The sequence below is a fragment of the Brassica rapa genome, chromosome A05 (genome assembly GCF_000309985.2).
Source record: "Brassica rapa cultivar Chiifu-401-42 chromosome A05, CAAS_Brap_v3.01, whole genome shotgun sequence".
Classification (NCBI taxonomy): domain Eukaryota; kingdom Viridiplantae; phylum Streptophyta; class Magnoliopsida; order Brassicales; family Brassicaceae; genus Brassica; species Brassica rapa.
In genome coordinates, this window is record NC_024799.2 from 18,131,669 (window position 1) to 18,148,776 (window position 17,108).

The 17,108-nt window shown below is 35.8% G+C and overlaps 2 pseudogenes; both read left to right on the forward strand.

Moving 5' to 3' along the window:
• Nucleotides 1-8,076: 8,076 nt before the first annotated feature.
• LOC103869004 lies at nt 8,077-10,507 on the forward strand (annotated as a pseudogene).
• LOC117134005 lies at nt 9,747-14,632 on the forward strand (annotated as a pseudogene).
• Nucleotides 14,633-17,108: the final 2,476 nt, after the last annotated feature.

Here is a 17,108-nt window from a genome sequence, read left to right on the forward strand (position 1 = left end):
AAGAAAAAGGGACGTTTGGTCAGTTTGGGTCGTCGCTCCCGGTCGGCTGCTCCTTCTTCTGCACCACATGCGTATGTTGATCCAGAAGTTCTTACGGCTCAGCTGAAGGACAAGGATGATCGGATATCTGCGTTGGAGACTCAGATGGCAGCTCAACAGGCGGGCTATGAGACCCAGAAGAGGCTGAACGAGCAGATGATGGAGATGATGAAGAGGATGTACCCGAACGAGACGTTCCCGAACATTCAAGACCCGTAGTTTTTTTTTTTCCAAAAACTCTGAATGTTTTATTTAAATTTGAATATTATCTACTATGTTTTATTTTATGTTTTATTCAATTTTAATTTTAAATTTTAAAAATTTTAATTTTTAAAAATAAAATTAATTTAAAAAAAAAATAAATTTTTTAAAAAAATAAATTTTTTCAAAATTCCGAGGGAATGGAGTTCCTCGGAAAATTCCGAGGAACTTTCTCCCCTCGGCAAATTCCGACGAACTTTAAGTTCCTCGGAATTTTCTGAGGGAAAAAGTTCCTCGGAATTTTCCGAGAAACTCCACTCCCTCGGAATTTTCCGAGGGAGTGGAGTTTCTCGGAAAAGTCCGAGGAACATTTGTTCCTCGGTATTTTCCGATAAACATTCCGAGGAATATTTCGTCGAAACTTCCGAGGATTGGACCATCGGAATTCCCTCGGTATTTTCCGAGGAACCTTCCGACGAACTTCGTGTCCTCGGAGTATCCTCGGAATTTTGTTTCCTCGGAATTCCGTCGGAAAATTCCGACGGAATTCCGAGGAATTATGAATTTCCGAGGAGTTATTTCCGAGGACTTTTTTCGTCGGTATGTCCTCGGAATAGCGTTATTCCGACGACATACCGACGATTTTTTCCCTCAGTATCCCGATGTTTTCTTGTAGTGCTGGTATTTGGGAGTTTTTTTTGAAAGAAAATGAAAAAGAAAACAAGAGCAAAATCAAAAGTCTAGTATTTTTTCTACAAAAGAAAACAAGACCAAAATCAAAAGTCTTTAAGTATTTTTTCTACAAAACAAATAGGATTTTTTCTGTACGGAATTTTCAGATGATGATTAGGTGAATAAGAGAGGTTGTCTGAAGTTTTTTATTTTTCTGTTTTGTTCGCTTGGAAGAGAGAAGATGAAGTGATCCTGGATGGATTGATCACGTCCCTGAATGTTCTCCAATGATTGTGATGGTGAAATAAGCAGTGGATTGAGTTGATACTTCTAAGAGATGCGAAAATGGCTCTCAGACTATCAGATTTGCTTGTAATGTAAGGAGAAATCCGAATACACTAAACAAGCTTTGATCAAACAAGATTCAGAGATAATTTTCATTAGAAAAGAGTTTGATGATTTTATTGAGGAATTTCGTTCATAATATATAGAGAAGAAGACTGTACATGCACAGCTTCTTGGAAACACAACATAATTAATGAAAATAAAGACTAAAGTTCAAATTTAAAAGATAGACTTATGGATACTTCTTCATGGACGAAAGTGGGACAAGAAATGAGCATGGTTTCATCAAGAGGTTCATGTGTAGTGTTATGTCCAAGCCTCATTAAAAACCTTGTTTGGAAAACCCAGTGGGACAAAACCAAACCAAGGAAAAGAGTGCAAGTCACAACACCTTTCTTGATGAATGAGCTAGGCAGCTTGAATCACAACCTGTGTGGTTGGATCAGCACATTCTAGACTGTCCTGGATAGTATGTAGGAGATGGTGAAGAGCTTCCTGCAACCTTGCTTGCTTAGCCGAGTCATCGGACCAAGTGGTACGTGTAAATCGTCAGAATGGCATCCACGGGGTTGCATCCACTCAGTTGTATCCACATAATCGTATCCACTGGAATGCATACCTTCTATAGCATCCACCGAGTCGCATTCTTTGACTTCCTTAAGTTATGGTATAAGCTGTTATATCTCTTTAGTTGCATCAGTTCCTTTGCTTGTCAAGATCACATCAGAAAGCATATAAATATTGATATATTTTTGCAGAAATATTATGTGAGAGAAAGAAACGATATAACATTATAAACATATATTAATTTATTCTGATCTCTGCGAGAGCCAACGACAAGTGGGAACCGAAAATTCGCACTGTGGGAACCGAAATTCGCACTGTCGATTTCCGTTTAAATAAGGAAACTAGGAAAACCCTAATTTCCCAGAGGTCCCGGATCTCTGCGAGAGCCAACGACAAGTGATCGAATATATGCGGAAATCATGAAAAGATAACAAACGAGTTTAGAGAAAACAGTAGATCTTATTTCGAGTTCGCGTAAGAGCGTTGCGATCATTACAAGAGAATACAAAGGCTTTGGCCGCAGGGGCCGTCAGCGAGTTACCTAGTTCTAGCAACATAAAACCCTAATCCTAGTTGAGTCGCAGCTCGATAACGAAGGACGAAAAAGATATCTAAAAGGCTTAGATTGATTTCGGACTGAACCTTGTTAAAGGCTGCCTACGTACCCCTTTCGAGGATCAAGCCGAACGTAGTTCAATTGATAGAGCTAGACAAGAGATCGAACTGCCTGGGCGAGTTCGTCTAGTAATTGAGTGCCAGTCATAGAAACCGAACTTGTCGAGAATAAGCCTAAAGTTTCTAAGTGCAGAGAATTCCGAATCTAAAAAGTTCTCCTCCTTGCTCCTCGCCTAGGACTCCTTATATACTAGCTCCAAGGTCGGTTTACGCTTTTACTCTTCTGCCCTTAAGCCGTCATAGCATAAAAATGGAGATATTCCATTTTTCCCGATCTTCACAATTATCTTCAAAACTTCCGTATTTATCCGCGGAAACTTGACATTTATCCTTCCTTGTGGACCAAGCGTAAACCAGGCTGTGGTTTACGGGCTTTTGATTAAGAAAATCGTAGGATGGGCCTCGAGTCGTGTTTTAGGTCCCTTTGGGCCGTCTTCCGACTCGACACGTTTACTACGAGTTTTCCGCGGTTTCTAATCCGCGAAGTTTGATCGATGAATTAGAATGGCGGGAAACATGGACTGAGCTTGCTACGGTCTTCGGGAGATAGCATTCGAAGGTTTTGACGAGAATGCAAGAACTGGTGTCGTATTGACGTTCGGAAAGGTTCAATCGCTACACAGCGACCGAACTTTGGCTCGAGCCCGGTCGCTTCGTAGCGACCGAGCGGGACGAGCGCTCGGTCGCTACGTAGCGACTGAGCTTGGCTGAGCTCGGTCGCTACGTAGCGACCAAGCGGGACGATCGCTCGGTCGCTACGTAGCGACCAAGCTTTGGCTCGAGCTCGGTCGCTACATAGCGACCGAGCGGGACGATCGCTCGGTCGCTACGTAGCGACCGAGCTTTGGCTCGAGCTCGGTCGCTACGTAGCGACCGAGCGGGACGATCGCTCGGTCGCTACGTAGCGACCGAGCTGTGTGCATGCTTGGTCGCCGCGTATCGATCGAGCTTGGCTTGTCCGCTGTCCGATTTCCATACTCGAGCTTGTCCGCGGCCGATTTGGATACATGTCCGTTGCCTTCGGACAATCGGTATTTAGTGGTTTGATTGAGATTTGGACGATATTTTACTGCAAGGCTGTTCGTAAAGATATCTTTACGAAGATTACTCTTCGTAAAAACGGTTATGCTGATTTTTACGGACTTTCAGACATTGATTCCGTCGTGACCGATTTTGACCCCAACAAAATATGCAAATAGTCAAATATGCAATATATTTTCTTTAAAGCTGACGTTACAAAACAGGTCTAAGGAATGAATTTTATTTATGGCATTTTGACATGGGTAACTCCTCCAGTTATGACTAATTATGGAAGTCTTGTGCTGATTATAAAAGTGAGCTAAAGTTATATTCTCAAGTAGAGGTTCATACGAACAAGTATAGTAAAAAGAATTAATCCACTTAGAATATTTGATTCTTTATTTTTGTGTCTTCTCTTCTTTTCTTTTTTCGAGTCTGGGCGTGTACACAAAACTAGTTTCGGTAGGTTTCTGGTAGAGTGACGCAAATCAAAAGATTGTTTGCAGTTGTATTTTAGGACTCATTACATTATCGAACCGTCGTACTAAGTGACGTATTTTGAGTTAATGAAAGAGATAATATTCCGACTTTGCAGTTGTATCATTCTTTTTCTCAATCGTTGGTATAATCTTATCAATTTTATTCTTTACAATATTCAGTTCTCCGTAGTTTATATAATACGGTTCTATCAGTCTCCTCGAGAATGAGTTGTCACCAATTGACTTCAAGTTTTCATTAAGTTTGGGAGAAGTCTGCCACATATAAATCATTTGCCAAAGGAAATACAATGTTTGTTGATATTGATCAAAACATTTATATATCGTCAATGCTTAAATGCAAGTTGTAAAAAAATTTACAATGCAAAACCACTGATAATTTTCAGACCAATATGACAGAAACTGACATGTATATTGTAGTTTCTAAAGTCAACATGGTTTAGAAAAACCATATAAAATGGTGGTTTTGATTGCACGAATAATTTCTTGTAATGATATGTATATTGATAGAACCGTATTATATAAATTACGGAGAACTGAATATTGTAAAAAATAAAATTGATAAGATTATACCAAGATTAAAAAAATGATGATACAACTGCAGAGTCAATATATTATCTCTAACGTAATGAGTCCTTAACTCAAAATACGTCTCGTAGTGCGACGGTTCAATAACGTAATGTGTTCCAGGATACAATTGCAAACAATCTTCTGATTTGCGTCACTCTATCAGAAGCTTGGGGAAAACTAGTTTTGTGTATACTCTCAGACTCGAAAAATGAAAAGAAGAGACGAAACAAAAATAAAGAATCATATATTCTAAGTGGGAAAATGTTTTTTACTATACTTTTTCCTATGAACCTCTACTTGAGAATATGACTTTAGCTCACTTTTATAATCAACACAAGACTGATATAATTAGTCATAACTGGAGGAGTTACTCGCGTCAAAATGTCATAAAAAAAATTCATTTCACTGCCATAATTAGTCATAACTGGAGGAGTTACTCACGTCAAAATGCCATAAAGAAAATTCATTTCTTAGACCTGTTTTGTAATGTCAGCTTTAAAGAAAATATATTGCATATTTGACTAAGTCAAACACCAATAACATTTTCTTTAATGGGTTACATTTTATATGAAAACAAACATATAAAGTTAATCATGAATAAGATTTAAGTATACGTTATTAAACATAATGTTTAACTAACTATATAAATCTAAATTCAAACCCAAATATCCAAAGTGACTCATTTGCTAAATTTTTATATTTAGCCAAGCTAAAAGCTTTGCAAGCTTTGTATATCATTCACTTTGGACCTCCATTTCTCATTCAACACAACTCCGATTTTGAACAACAAATACACTAACTCATAGTCTTCACGGTGATGATTACATCATGCCCAAATTCCGGTCTTTCCGATAGACGTCTCCGTCGAAACACCCATCAGAAAAATGATCCACACCACTTTGTCAAAAACGAGTTCCAACAATCCCCCACATAAATAGAAATGACTCTAATCACATGACTCAAGAAAAAAAAAATACTTTTGAGAGTATGAGCGAAAAATCCATTGCATGATGAGTTGGTAGCAATTTTTCAGCCTTGAACCCGTCATTGTTAATAGCTATCGGATTTACTCGAACAAGAGGTGACCATGATGTCTTGAACCCCCCGGACTTTGGTGTAAATCGAGACAATAGCTATAATACAGCTTCATTCTCTCACAAAATTAATTTCTCTATTGTATTCTCCGTGAACATTCCTGGTAATCATGAGTGAACTAGGAGAATATATCATTTCTTTCAAGAGCTTAATGTCAGTCGAGCATGCATGTTTGAAGAGATCATCAGAGATTAGCTACTCCGGTGATAACACGAGAAGAACCGGCAACGAGGTAAACCTCACCCTTCAAGTGGTCATCATCGTCGGATGAGAATGGTCAATGATGTTCTAAGGATTGCGGAGCGTTCTAGCGGAACGTGTCGGTGTGGTGGGCGCACGAAGCTAGTGTCGTTATGTATGATTTAGAAAATTTTGTTCGAATCAAACTTGTAATCGAGACTTGAATGTCCATTTATCGGGATGCAAAGTCATCATGTTCATCATGTTCATTATATATATCACCACCACACATCATCATGTTCCAAACGTATTTAGCTTTCCAGATATGCAAAGTCAAAGTCCATCTGCTAATTAATCTCTCCAAATTCGATGCTAATTAAAATCCTATGGTTAGGAATATAAGGTCCATGGCAACTTAGTAACTGGCAACATTTGCAATTATACAATTCTGGTAGAGAACAATATATTGAGAAATTAATCAGACGGAGCTGGATAAATGAACCCAACACTTCGTTCCCTCATGAACATCCAAATTAGAGTTTGAAAAAGGATATTCTAGTTCTTGTGGCAAAACAAACTTTGGAAATGTCTAAGTTCAAAATTCAGCAGTCCACATACAGGTATAGGCTCAAAAAGGTCGCAACTGTTAAATCCAACTATTACAAGAAGTCCCCTCTCTTGGTAATTTAGAGATCGGCTGATTTCATCTCGTGCAAGGCATATAGTTCCACCAGATAAAAGAACAGAACAGAACATAACAAATTATGATTCACGTGTTCCATAGTAAATATTTATTTTAAAAAAAATCAAGTTAAAACAAAAAAAAAGTCTGTGATTCATAGAAAGACAAGTCCTAAAAAATTATTGGTATCTAAAGAGCTCTATTTTTAGAACTCCATCACTTTTTCTTTCTGTACTTTTTATTATGTTTCTTATTTTATTACCAAATTATCTATTGTTGAATTTCATGTTGGAGGTGATCTTACAAAAGATATGAGAACAGTTCCATAGGTTAGGTTATCAGAATATGGTTTTTAATAGCAAAATATTAATATTTTAATTATATTTGTTTAACTAATTAAATTTAAAAGTAAACGCAATACTTGAGCTACTTAGAACCAGGCCCGGCCCTGGGCTAAAGCCCATACAGCAAGGGCTTGGATGCCAAGGTTTATAAATATTTTATGGGCAGCTTGCACAACGAGTTTCTTTAGTGCAGTGGATATTATATATCTTATTTCTCCTCTGCGCCCGGGGTTCGAATCTTCCTCCTACCATTTTCTCTGTTCGTCTACAATAAAGGCAAATTGCCAATTTTTTTTTTTGTTTAACTTTTGCCAATAGCCAAAAGATAATCGTGAAGATTGATTTACCTTTTCTAACTGATTATATTAAATGATTAAAAAAATAAATTACAATAATACCTATTTTGTTTACCCTAACAATTGACGTTCCATCTTCTCTTCTTCAACCTTCTTTTTTATTTTTCTCTGCCTATCAACCATATTCCATCTTCTCTGAATCTATGCAAGTTTTTTTTCTTTGTTCTTTTGTTTTCGTTAACTTTTGATTGTGATTTACTTGTTTTATGTTCTAGCATATGTAATCTATTGGTGTCTATTATCTAAATTATGTTTTTCTTTTAAATGTTTTTGAATTGTAATCTGTAAAGAATGCTTCCAGGAAATAGAATAAGAATTCAATCAAGTGGAGCTAAAAATAGGAACAAAAAAGCCAGACAAGATGAAGTGATCAACTCTCAAACCAATGCTATGCTTAAGTATGTCACAATAACTAAAAGTTCTAAACCTGATGAAATCTCTGAAGCTGAAGAGGAAAAAGAAGATGAAGAGTTTGTTATTGAAGAAGATGTTCATGATAAGAGTGAAGAAGAAACTGCTAGAGATGATGCAGATTGTATGAATGTGGACAAAGAACAATCTGAGAATGAAAACATAGAATCCCAAGAGAAAGTTGATGATATTAGAAGCTTCCATGAAGATGTTGATATGGATGATCTTGGAAATTGGAAGAACATTGAACAGAGAATGAGAGATTAATTGGTTGAGAGAGGTCCACCTACAAGACCTCTAGTTGATTATCTTTTTCCAAGAGATCGTATTGAAAGATGTTTCACTTAATGTTTTACAAGAAGGATGAGCAATGCAGAGAAACAAGACAGGAGATGGTTAGTTTACTCAAAATCTAAAGATAAAATCTTTTGTTTTGCTGTAAATTATTCACTCATGAAACATTTCCTCCTCTATTGGTAACTACTGGATATGATGATTGGAGAAGTGCTTCACATAGGCTGAAAAAACATGAAACTACTTACAACCATATTGTTTGCATGAGCCGCTGGATTGAGCTGGAAATGAGGCTGAAAAAGAGTGAAACTATTGATAAACATTTGGAGGAGGCAATTAACAAGGAGAAGAAACATTGGAGAGATGTTATGTTGAGGATAATTGCAGTGGTAAAGACTCTAGCAGAAAGAAATTTAGCCTTTCGTGGAGACGACAAAAAGGTCAGTGATCCACACAGTGGAAACTTCTTGGCTTTTATTAAGATGATTGGAGGCTTTGATGAAGTAATGAAGGAGCACATTCGACGGATTGACAAAGGTGAAACTCAGTACCATTATCTTAGTCATAAGATTCAGAATGAGTTGATAGAATTACTTGCTAATGAGATTAGGATGGTAATCTTAAAAAAAAATTCAAGAGGCAAAGTATTTTTCAATCATTTGGGATACTACTCCTGATATTAGTCACAAAGAGCAGATGACTTTTTTAATTCGATGTGTAGATGTTTCTACGGATTCACCTAAGGTTGTGGAGTTCTTTTTGTCATTCTTGGAAATCAAAGACACAACAGGAGAAGGAATTTTTACCACTCTTCAAAATGCATTGGCTGATCTTAAGTTAAATATTGGTGAAGTAAGAGGACAAGGTTACGACGAAGGGTCTAATATGAAAGGAAAGCATAAGGGTGTTCAGAAAAGACTGCTGGATATTAATCCAAGGGCATTTTACACTCCATGTGGGTGTCACAGTCTCAATCTTGCTCTTTGTGACATGGCTTCTTCAACTGAGAAAGCAGTTTCATTTTTGGCACTGTGCAACATTTATACAATCTGTTTTCATCAACCAACAACTGGTAAGTTTACAGAGAGATGGTCAAAGGTACTACACTTAAACAGTCGTATTGCTAGTGTAAAACCAATAAGGTTTCAAGCTGTAAAGATACGAGAGGCTTTGTTTTACTTAGCAGAGAACATTGGTAATCATGGACATCGTAGTGAAGCTGAGTGTCTTGCAGAAAGTGAAACACATGGAATTGGAAGATTTGAGTTCTTTTTTGGCATGGTAATTTGGTATGATTTGCTTTATGTTGTCAATACAGTGAGCAAATCATTACAATCAGAGGATATGGATCTTGAGGCTGCTATTATCCAGTTAGGAGGGCTTGTTGGTTACTTGAAAGGCTACAGAGAAACTGGTTTTGAGAAAGCAAAAGCTGAAGCTATGCAAATTGCCATTGACATGGAGATCGAACCAACATTTTCTTCAAAGCCAAAGCGGTTAATAAAAAAGAAAAAGCATTTTGGTGAAGATGCTGAAAAAGTTGAAGATAGTTACCAGCTAAACACGGAAGAGAGTTTTAGGATTGATTATTTTATCAACATTTTGGATCAAGCTATAGTGTCACTTGGGGTTAGATTTGAGCAGTTTCAGCGGTACGAAGAAATCTTTGGGTTTTTGTTTGGTTTGAAAAGGCTAAAGTCAGTAAAAGATGATAAATATTTTTACAACTTGCATTTAAGCATTGACGATATATAAATGTTTTGATCAATATCAACAAACATTGTATTTCCTTTGGCAAATGATTTATATGTGGCAGACTTCTCCCAAACTTAATGAAAACTGGAAGTCAATTGGTGACAACTCATTCTCGAGGAGACTGATAGAACCGTATTATATAAACTACGGAGAACTGAATATTGTAAAGAATAAAATTGATAAGATTATACCAACGATTGAGAAAAAGAATGATACAACTGCAAAGTCGGAATATTATCTCTTTCATTAACTCAAAATACGTCACTTAGTTCGACGGTTCGATAATGTAATGAGTCCTAAAATACAACTGCAAACAATCTTTTGATTTGCGTCACTCTATCAGAAACCTACCGAAACTAGTTTTGTGTATACGCCCAGACTCGAAAAAAGAAAAGAAGAGAAGACGCAAAAATAAAGAATCAAATATTCTAAGTGGATTAATTCTTTTTACTATACTTGTTCGTATGAACCTCTACTTGAGAATATAACTTTAGCTCACTTTTATAATCAGCACAAGACTTCCATAATTAGTCATAACTGGAGGAGTTACCCATGTCAAAATGCCATAAATAAAATTCATTCCTTAGACCTGTTTTGTAACGTCAGCTTTAAAGAAAATATATTGCATATTTGACTATTTGCATATTTGACTAAATCAAACACCAATAACATTTTCTTTAATGGGTTACATTTTATATGACAACAAACATATAAAGTTAATCATGAATAAGATTTAAGTATAAGTCATTAAACATAATGTTTAACTAACTATATAAATCTAAATTTAAACCCAAATATTCAAAGTGACTATGAAATCTTTATAAGACAGGTAGTATTGTCGGTTGTCGGTTGTCGATTGTCTATGTAATCTTTGTCATAATAAATCAACGTTAAAAAAATATTCAAAGTGACTCATTTGCTAATTTCTATATTTAGCCAAACTAAAAGCTTTGCAAGCTTTGTATATCATTCACTTTGGACATTCATTTCTCATTCAACACAAATCCGATTTTGACCAACAAATATACTAACTCATAGTGTTCACGTGACGATTCCATCGTGCCCAAATTCCGGTCTTTTCGACAGACGTCTCCGTCGAAAAACTCATCGGAAAAATGGCCCACACCACTTTTTCAAAAACGAGTTCCAACAATTAGTAATAGGATTAGGAGTTATCTAGTCTCATATATATTGAAGCATATGTTGTTGAATCACTAATGAATTGTGTGAGTGATTAAGATTTAGTTTTTTCAGTTATTTTTCTAAAGCAATACGAAAGTGATTTGAGAATTCGATTCCTTGATTTCTATATCACATTGTACGTACATGATAATGGCTAATCAAGTAGAAAAACACTTGAACAAATGCACTAATGCAAGAAGACGTGGTGAATGGAATAATGTTTTGAGCGAAGCAAGTGTTGCAGTATGCTCTCAGGAGCTTCTAAGTCTACTAAGGTAATTAACGAACAACCATTTTTGTATTAATTTCTCTTTACCTTATGAAGAATCAAAATCAAACACGGCTAAGTATTTATGACGATGGTATAAGTATTTTACTTATCTCGCAACCGCAGCTAGCAATGTGTACAGTTGAAGCACTAGTAAAACTCAACCGGCTTGATAAGCTTCAAACAGAACCACTGATTCGAGTCTCCGATATGTTCTCTAAAGCCTACAGTTTTTTTTTTTCAAATCACAAATAAATTTCGCTCTAGAAATGTGAGATTTATTATTTAGACTTCTTGATATATTGGTTATATATACATGTTCATTGTTATGTTGGTTGCAGGCCCGGCCCTTGGCTAAAGCCCATAAAGCAAGGGCTTGGGGTGCCAAGGTTTATAAATATTTTAGGAGCAGTTTGTACAGCGAGTTTCTTTAGTGCAGTGGCTATTATATATCTTATTTTTCCTCTGCGCCCAGTGTTCGAATCTACCTCCTACCATTTTCTCTGTTCGTCTATAATAAAGGCAAATTGCCAAAAAAAATTTTGTTTAACTTTTGCCAATAGCCAAAAGATGATCGTGAAGATTGATTTACAATAATACCTATTTTGTTTACCCTAACAATTGACGTTCCATCTTCTCTTCTTCAACCTTCTTTTTTATTTTTCTCTGCCTATCAACCATATTCCATCTTCTCTGAATCTATGCAAGTTTTTTTTCTTTGTTCTTTTGTTTTCGTTAACTTTTGATTGTGATTTACTTTTTTTTATGTTCTAGCATATGTAATCTATTGGTGTCTATTATCTAAATTATGTTTTTCTTTTTAATGTTTTTGAATTGTAGTCTGTAAAGAATGCTTCCAGGAAATAGAATAAGAATTCAATCAAGTGGAGCTAAAAATAGGAACAAAAAAGCCAGACAAGATGAAGTGATCAAATCTCAAACCAATGCTATGCTTAAGTATGTCACAATAACTAAAACTTCTAAACCTGATGAAAACTCTGAAGCTGAAGAGGAAAAAGAAGATGAAGAGTTCGTTATTGAAGAAGATGTTCATGATAAGAGTGAAGAAGAAACTGCTAGAGATGATGCAGATTGTATGAATGTGGACAAAGACCAATCTGAGAATGAAAACATAGAATCCCAAGAGAAATTTGATGATATTAGAAGCTTCCATGAAGATGTTGATATGGATGATCTTGGAAATTGGAAGAACATTGAACAGAGAATGAGAGATTATTTGGTTGAGAGACCTCCAGTTGATTATCTTTTTCCAAGAGATCGTATTGAAAGATGTTTCACTTATTCATGTTTAGAAGAAGGATGAGCAATGGAGAGAAACAAGACAGGAGATGGTTAGTTTACTCAAAATCTAAAGATAAAATCTTTTGTTTTTGCTGTAAATTATTCATTCATGAAACATTTCCTCCTCTATTGGTAACTACTGGATATGATGATTGGAGAAATGCTTCACATAGGCTGAAAAACCATGAAACTACTTACAACCATATTGTTTGCATGAGCCGCTGGATTGAGCTGGAAATGAGGCTGAAAAAGAGTGAAACTATTGATAAGCATTTGGAGGAGGCAATTAACAAAGAGAAGAAACATTGGAGAGATGTTATGTTGAGGATAATTGCAGTGGTAAAGACTCTAGCAGAAAGAAATCTAGCCTTTCGTGGAGACGACGAAAAGGTAAGTGATCCAAACAGTGGAAACTTCTTGGTTTTTATTAAGATGATTGGAGGCTTTGATGAAGTAATGAAGGAGCACATTCGACGGATTGACAAAGGTGAAACTCAGTACCATTATCTTAGTCATAAGATTCATAATGAGTTGATAGAATTACTTGCTAATGAGATTAGGATGGTAATTTTTAAGATGATTCAAGAGGCAAAGTATTTTTCAATCATTTTGGATACTACTCCTGATATTAGTCACAAAGAGCAGATGACTTTTTTTTAATTCGATGTGTAGATGTTTCTACGGATTCACCTAAGGTTGAGGAGTTCTTTTTGTCATACTTGGAAATCAAAGACACAACAGGAGAAGGAATTTTTACCACTCTTCAAAATGCATTGGCTGATCTTAAGTTAAATATTGGTGATGTAAGAGGACAAGGTTACGACAACAGGTCTAATATGAAAGGAAAGCATAAGGGTGTTCAGAAAAGACTGCTGGATATTAATCCAAGGGCATTTTACACTCCATGTGGGTGTCACAGTCTCAATCTTGCTCTTTGTGACATGGCTTCTTCAACTGACAAAGCAGTTTCATTTTTTGGCACTGTGCAATGTTTATACAATCTGTTTTCATCAACCAACAACTGGGAAGTTTACAGAGAGATGGTGAAAGGTACTACACTTAAACAATTATCACAGACTCGTTGGAAAAGTCGTATTGCTAGTGTAAAACCAATAAGGTTTCAAGCTGTAAAGATACGAGAGGCTTTGTTTTACTTAGCAGAGAACAGTGGTAATCTTGGACATCGTAGTGAAGCTGAGTGTCTTGCAGAAAGTGAAACACATGGAATTGAAAGATTTGAGTTCTTGTTTGGCATGGTAATTTGGTATGATTTGCTTTATGTTGTCAATACAGTGAGCAAATCTTTACAATCAGAGGATATGGATCTTGAGGCTGCTATTATCCAGTTAGGAGGGCTTGTTGGTTACTTGAAAGGCTACAGAGAAACTGGTTTTGAGAAAGCAAAAGCTGAAGCTATGCAAATTGCCATTGACATGGAGATCGAACCAACATTTTCTTCAAAGCCAAAGCGGTTAATAAAAAAGAAAAAGCATTTTGGTGAAGATGCTGAAAAAGTTGATGATAGTTACCAGCTAAACGTGGAAGAGAGTTTTAGGATTGATTATTTCATCAACATTTTGGATCAAGCTGTAGTGTCACTTGGGGTTAGATTTGAGCAGTTTCAGCGGTACGAAGAAATCTTTGGGCTTTTGTTTGGTTTGAAAAGGCTAAAGTCAGCAAAAGATGATGAATTGATGATATCTTGTGTCAAGCTTGAAGATTCTCTAGAGCATGATGGACATTTTGATGTAGATGGAAAACACTTGTTTATGGAACTTCAATATCTAAAATGAATGTTACCAGAAGAAGTTACAAAGGCGATCCAGATGTTGGAATTTCTAAAAAGAATGGATGGTTGTTATCCAAACACAGAGATAGCTTATTACTAACAATTCCGATTTCAGTTGCTTCTGCAGAAAGAAGTTTTTCAAAGTTGAAGCTCATCAAGAATTATCTACGTTCGACTATGTCTCAGGAGCGTTTGAATGGACTGTCGATGATATCCATAGAGCATGAATTAGCAGAAAAACTTGATTACTCGAAGCTGATAAATGATTTTGCATGAAAAAAAGCAAGGAGAGTTATCTTTCATAAATAATGTATTACCTTTTTTACTTTTTATTCTATGAAAACAAATTAAACTTGATAATATTTTACATTGTCTGTTTATATATTCATATTACAAAAATAAAAAAAGTTATAGTTAGGGGCAGCATATTGGCCGTGTGCTTTATGCACCACGGATGTCCGGACCGGTACTGCTTAGAACATGATTATCCCTAGAAACCCATAAGGTTTCTTAAGTACACTTTAATGACTATTTAACTAATAAATTTTAGCTAAGGACTTTAATTAAGTATCACCTAATTTTTGTGCTACAATGGAAGTTTCTTAATTTGGATTTCTTAAAAAAAATTTAACTTTTTTTAATTAAATGGTCACTAAATTCTACTAGTAGATGATCACAAACTCTTAAACTAAAACAAGAATCGAACTTCAAGTGTCACAAGGAGCAAGACCTAGGGTTTGGCCAACCATGTCATGGACTTGAAAGTAGTCAAGTATCTTGATCTTCTCCAGGTGGGATGCGACTTTGCATTGAATCGGATCCATCTTTAAGAGCATTCAAACCTCTTCCATAACAAGCAGAACACTTCATCATCTGATTTTCCTTGTAAAACACCGGCTCTCCATCAGCATTGCACGTTGGACAAACAACTTCTCCTCTCCCTGTGCAACCTATTAATCAAAATGCCCTCATCAAAATAATAATTCATCCTAACGGTAACTATGGACATAGATATAATGTTACTTGTGCACTTGTCAACTCTCAGAATGAGGAACTGGGACTCAAGAAATGGCTTGCTCCAGGAACTAATCATTTCCTGTTAGACACATCAACCACATCCCAGCAGCATAAGAGATTGAGATAAGCCGTAATACAAGGTCATATTTATCAACAATCACACTGATAAAACACTTCATCTTAAGACCACTGCTTAGTCTCAACAACAAACACTTCCATGAATCCTACACACCTCTTAACAAATGCTAACTAAACATTCTCTTGGTTCCAATTGAAGTATGCAACCAAATAAAAAAAACAGTATGGAATTATCTGTACCTGGGAGCTTGCTCAGAAAGACAGACACACCAATGATACCTTAGGAACAACCAAACTCTCTGCGTTAACCTCACTGCTACCAGAAGTAACAGGCAACTTCAAGACTTTTCCACTAGAAAGAGTCACAGCTAATTCCGGAAATTTCGCAGCTGACACAGCAGGAATCACAGTCTTATTCGCATCTGTTATTTGCAACAACATCAATTATCAGTTAAGAAACTTCACAAACCCCATTGATCATGCATATCTAAGCACAAAGAAAACCAGAATCTCGGGTCTTTTGATTGTGACTACTACCATCAATCATTACCTTACCACCATGTTCCTTAAACTCTTTCATATCAGCAAAGTACCCCCGATTCATCTCATAGCTAAGCAGACAAACCCCCAACTGGTTGCTTCTCATTGTCCCATCAGTAATGATAAGATAAAAGATCAAACTTCAGCAAAAAAAATCTCAACTTCAAATCACATCTCAAAAGGATGAACCACACAAACCCCCAATTACGATCAAGTTCCGATACAGGTACCTAGTGAATAAACGATTGTGATCAATTACGTGAAGTCAACAAAGCCAAAAAATTGCATTAAGAATCTATGTACCTTGTTTCCATCTCGAGTAATCACAAAGTCCCTAGAAGGAGTCACCAAGACAGAGAATCAACACAATTTGAAATCAAAGAAATCAAAGCAGACAGAGAAGACGAAGAGGGAGAAGACGATATAAAAAAAGGAAAAGAAAGAGAGAGAGAAGAAAAAATCCCATTAAGGATCGATCTCCAAAATCACTAATTAAGGATCGGTAAGAAGGTTTTTATTTATTTTTGATTTAATTAAATCAGTCATTTAACTTAAAAACCCCATTAAGGATTGCCGATAATCATGGTCTTATAGTTTGAAAGGATGAGCTTTTGTGAGTTTCTCATTGATCCTCAAATAAGATTTCTTTTTTCTAATTTTCTTTCCAACTTTTTTTTTTGCTTTTTTTTTTAATTATTAGACATCCAATGAGAACTTTGCATTGGACATGTTCTAAGAGCCTTCACAATATACTTGGTATCTATACTAGGTCCTTTGTCCGCGCTACGCGCGAATTATGTCTTTTTAATTTTGTCTCTATATATCTAAATTGCTTAGCAAAGTTTGTAAGACATAAGTTGAGTTTTAGATTTTATAGAGAAGTAGAGATTTTAAAAAAACAATGATAAAATTGTTTAAAATGTAAACAAATCTAGGTATCAAATTGTGTGAAAAAGAGAATAATAATCCGAATGATGCATGAACTAAAGTCATTCTTTGCTGCATGCTTTTGAATGATCTCTTATTCGCCCTTTGAAATGCTTTATGTAATCAATTGATTTGTTGAAGTAGAAATTTGATGCTGGTGATGAACTCAGTAGTAGTTTGCCTGGAAAATATTAGATATTATTGTTCTGTCGATAAAAAAATATTTAGATATGTATTATTTCTTGATGTGTTTAAAACAATTATGTACCTTGGAAAAGTTTAGGAATTATGCTTGTGATGAT